This window comes from Mus pahari, chromosome 4 (genome assembly GCF_900095145.1).
Source record: "Mus pahari chromosome 4, PAHARI_EIJ_v1.1, whole genome shotgun sequence".
Classification (NCBI taxonomy): domain Eukaryota; kingdom Metazoa; phylum Chordata; class Mammalia; order Rodentia; family Muridae; genus Mus; species Mus pahari.
In genome coordinates this window covers 27929908-27935340 of record NC_034593.1, presented here as the reverse complement: position 1 = coordinate 27935340, position 5433 = coordinate 27929908, and positions in this window count along the sequence as shown.

Sequence of the window (5433 nt, the reverse complement as noted above, 5' to 3'; positions counted from 1 at the left end):
ATAAAGGCACATCTGTTATTAGAGTTCTTCTATTCATTCATTTTGAGTCAAGGTAGATAGAATTCCCTCTAACGTATAACCCCAATACAGAGAATGAGTCAAGTATGCATCACTGTTTGGGGCCTTAACTGCTACAAATTCTTAGCGCTGTAATAACAGAGTGTCACAAGCTATTTCTTAAAATAACAAAAACATATACTTCCTGGTCCAGGAGGCTCAAAATCTGAAATCAGGTTGTTGGTCAGGCTCCACTCGTTCCACAGACTCGGGTGAACATGCATCTTCACTTCTTCATTCTCCCCACAGTTGCTGGCAACTCCCTGCTTCGCTAATGGAGTGCCTTATACATTTGACCAACCTCTGTATCTGTATTCAAACAACATTCTTCTTGTCTCCAGTGCCACATGTTCCTTTTTTATGACACCAGTCATTATATTGAGACCCTCCACTATCTGGTATGGCTTTATCTTATCTACAAATCTAGATCATGTCTACAAATGTTATTTACAATTAAGGTCCCAGTATTTAGGAATTCAACACATTTTTCTGTGGGACATATTTCTACCATTCTAGGAATGGTCACCCATTTCTTGCCACATATGTAAGTAGCTAGCCATTCTCCATGCTCCTCTGGTACAGCAGTGATAAGAGTCCATATCTTAAGCACTTTGTGGAAGACTCTATGCTGTCTTGCCTCATACCTACAAGCTCTGATATTTTATGTTTTTTCTACTCACCACCCACTCTTCTAGGATCACCACCGTGAGCATATCCCCTAGGGGTGTTTGTTTGTTTGTTTGTTTGTTCCAATTCTCATGAAGGTAGCTCCAGGAATAGGAATGAGGTCAGCACAGCCAACATGGTCTCCAGATCCCACAGAATAAAGAATTCTTCATAGTGTGTATAGGGGTGTAGTCACCCTGAAGATAGCTGGCTCTGGGACTTCTGTTAGAATCCTGAGGAGAAAATTACCTTCTTTCGCTTTCCTAATCCAATAAGGTATCAACATAGAGGGATGTGAAAAAAGAGAGGGGTATTGTTCACAATAGACAATTTATTAGGAAAGTGTATCAGCCTCATAATAAAATATCAATCAAAATACTTATGTATGAAATATTACACACAAGACATCTTTAAACCTTCTCTGCGGTTCATGTTATAGGCAGGAAAAAAATGTGTGGGCGTGGGAGGTGCTGAACAAAAATGTTAAAAATATAAACATAATTAGCATGAAAGATTCATTCACATTTGCTGATGTCCATAAAATGTTGCCACTTTTAAAAGCAGATTCATTTTATTTAGAAAGCATTATTACTCTTTAACCCCCTCTTTCTCCTCAGGGAGAATTGGAATCATTATATTCTCTTTCCTCCCTGTCTGATTTCTGGTCCATAATACTTTGAGGGGCAAAGGATGAGTCTAATTTATCTTTGTATTCCTAGAGTCTAGTTAGCGCTTAACTTACATTTTTAAGTTAATTAGTGGCTGAGTGAACAATACGTAAATGGTAAGTAAGCAGTCTCACTGGGATGTGCTGTCTTGTGCCACATTGAGTCAAGGATGTGCTGAGCCTCCTTTTCCCTATCATCTGTTCTTACATTCTTGCTGCCTTCTCTCCTCCAGTGTTTCCTTGCCTTTATTAGGGGTGGTAAAGCTGTCTTACTTAAACCTGATCTTTAAACCAAACAATGCTTACCTTCAGCCTCCCGGGCAACCATGAGTCTTTCCATCACAGCCTTTCACTGCAGAGAGAAGCTTTTCTGTTGTAAGTAGCATTTGTTTGTAGAAACATAAATCCTTAGAGGATAGTTTGGTGCTGTCAGTTTAGCTACGCAATGCTGGTTACCACCTAGGCCCTATAGTCTTACCAGTCATGGGTTTTTTGACCAGGTTTACATGGATTCCCACCTATGAAATGGGCCTAAATCTAATTAAAGAGTAGTTGGTTACCCTTAGAAGACCTGTGCCACTATTGCCTAGCTAGGAAAATCTTGAGTGAAAAGTTGATATTATAATGTTTAGGGTTCATGTCTGGAAAAGAGTACTGATTCTTTTTCCTGAAAGTAGACTGCATGGTCTACTTCAGGCCTCATGGAAGCATGCCAGCAGCTGGAAGTTTCCAGTTCAGTTTTATGTTGTTTTCTCTGTGTCTTGCTCCATAGACGTGTTATGTCTTTAGCAGTAAGGTTTTATCATTTAGTTCGTGTGTGTGTGTGTGTGTGTGTGTGTGTAATTAGACTTTGTACTGTCTTGAGGACCTCTTAGCTCTTCCTGATCAGTGTCTTCCGTGGAAATAGCCCACAACTGGTGCTGGGATTTTGGCTTCTGAGAGAAGGATTATCTAGTCATTCAGAGTACCTCTCTGCAAACATTTTGAACTTTTCTCATATGTTTAAATTGGGTTTCAGGCAGTATGTTTCCACATGGTTTTTCATACACAGTATTTTTATTTGCCCACCCTTACCTCACCTTCTCATTCCCTCAGTGTTCCAATCTCCCCCTGCTTAAGGCTTCCTTCTCTCTGTCGTCTCTTTCATACTTTCATCTTACCTACAGTCTACTAGTCCTCCTCTTTAGGACATCCCTCCATGGATCCTTTCTAATCTCCTGGCTTCCACAAGTGCTCCAAGTTAAACGAACAAAACAGAAGAAGATTCAAAGCTAGGATCCACAAATGAGAGAAAATGTGTGTCCGGCTTAGGTGACCCAACTAAATATAATTTTTTTTCAGTTTCTCCATTTACCTGAAGATTTAATACTTTTATATTTAAAATTTTCAGTGTGTGTGTGTGTTCACATGGATGATGAGGTCTGAAGAGAGAATCAGATTCTGTGGAAACCTACATTTACAGACAAACATGAGCTACCCATGTGGGTACTTGGAACTGAACTCTAGTTTTCTGGAAAAGCAGCAAGTACTCTTAACTGCTGAACTATCTCTCCAGATCCCAAGCTCACTTTTACTTGTAGCTGAATAGAATTCTGTGACATGTGTATATGGCTTTTCTATTATCCACATATCAGTTAATGAATCTTTATGCTAATTTCATGTCCCAGTAACTGTGAGTAGAATGACACTAAACACAGATATGCAAGCATTCTATCTTTCAAATCCATGGCCTCTTCTACTTAATTATTATTACATATACATACATACATACATACATACATACACATACACACATATACATACATGTATATAAATATAACCAGTCTAGTTCATTTAGTGTTGCTCATATGTATATGTGTTTAGAGCTGTACTCTTAAGGTTGGATAGCCTTACTGAGGGTTCATCTTTGGAGAAGACTATTTTTCTATCCCCAGAAGCCATCTATTGCCTGTAGCTCTTGGTCCATGAAAAGGACCTTGTGAGATTTGCCACTCCACGTTGGCATGCACCTGGTGTGGCCCTTGTGCAGGTCTTGTTAAGGTAACTATATTGTTGAGATTTCATGGCTATAGTTCCCTGTCATATACGGGAAACACCGTCTCACAGGTAGTTCCTTGGGATCCTCCTATAATCTTCCCAACCCTTCTTCCCTGGCATTCCGTGAGCCATAGATGATTTGTTGTTGATGAACACATTTAAAAGTATTCACTGTTTGTTTTTGTTTTGTTTTGTTTTAAGAACTCTGTCTAATTCCATAGCCCATTTTAAATTATTTAGTTTGTTTTCACAGAAGTTAATGTTTTAGTTCTTTGTATTATCTAGACACTTACAATATTATATCAGATGAATAGCTGTCAAAGATTCTCTCACATCTGTAGGCTTCCTCTTCACTCAAATGACAGTTTCCTTCGATGTGCAAAAGCTTTATAGTTTTATGAGCTCTCACTTATCAGTTGCTGGCCTTACCTCATAAGCTACCTAAGCCTATCCAACATGTCCACCCCTCTGCCTTTAGGCTAAAATGTACTCCTTATTTTTTTCCTTTGGCAGTTTTACACTAGCAGGTTTCCTTTTAGATTTTTTTTTTAAGTTTTTTTTAGTTTATGTGTATGTGTGAATGCCTACATGTAGGTATGTGCACCTCATGTGTGTCTGGCACCTATGGAGTTCTGAAGATACAGGTTATTATGAGCCACATCATGGATGCAGGGAATTGAACCTAGGTCCTCTGAAAAAAAGAAGCCAAGATCTCTTAACACTGTGCAGTCTCTCTAGGGGCCAAGAGTAACAGGTCTTACCCCGAGGTCATTGTTCCTTTTGGATTTGCATTTTGTGCAGGGTGAGAGGTGAGATTCCAGTCTAGTCTCATCCTACGGCATGTTGAAATCCAAGCATCCCTGCACCATTTGTTGAAGATGCTGTGTGGGCTTAACGTGTTTTTCAAAACCGACTTTATTTAGAGTTCTTAAAAGCTTCAACCTCCCTTCTAACCTACAGACCAGGGGTAGGGGCAAAAGAAGGTCAACAGGAAAAATAGTTTGTAGACCTGTTTAGATTGTGGTGATTCCACTCTTTGTTGTCAGGTTACCAGCAGTCCAGTTCAGTAGCAAATATCAAACACAAAGCAGTAGCCGTGGTGTGACAGAGCAGAAGCAACAAGGCTCTGCCAAATGGGCATGGGTCCATGGAAGCATTCAGAATCAGTGGACTATCACAAGAAGTTCTTTGGAGCATTTCTCTCTATAAAGTGAAGATCAATGAGGACCAGCAAAGGGTTTCTCGAGATAACAATGCAGGAGCATCCTCTCATGGCTTGTGAGATTCCATGTACATCCTTTCTAAACATCATGTGTCTTCTCAAGTGTCTGTTTTCAGCAAAATGTCACACAGTATCTTTGTTTGCTACCAATGATTTTTAGAAAATGCCTGGAAATGCAATAATAAAACAGAAAGCTACCTGGTTTTCGTCCATTGCTGCATTCCCATGCAATTCCTAAAATCATCCTTAGCAAATACGTTTACAAACTTCCTTGACCACCCTTGTCCATTGACTTCCAGCCAGTTCCATGGTGAATGAAGGGGCTATATGCTCTGTTCAGGGTTTAGAAGACCCTTCCTATGTGCATCCAGCAGCAGAGACTGCTCTGGTCTGCAGGAGAACCAGAGCAACCTTAGGTGTGGTCAGTAAACATACAATCTCAACAGCAGCTGTTCACCTCCGACACAAAGGCCATGCTTCCAGCCTTCTGTTGTAGCCTTTGAGAAGTCATGCGTGTAAATCTCATGCAAACATGTAGCAAACACAGCCGTGAGGTGAACTTTTACATGGCAAGTCCATCGCAAAAGAGAATGTGGGGGTCCAATAACTCAAAAATAAGATGAACAGAATTTGCTACTAGATATAAACTTGGCTGCCATCCAGTAAGACAGTAAAAAGCACACCTCCTGATGCTACTTTTCAACTGCACAACAATGACTTACATTCTTTTTTTTATTTTATTTATTTTCTTTATTTACATTTCAAATGCTATCCCGAAAGTTCC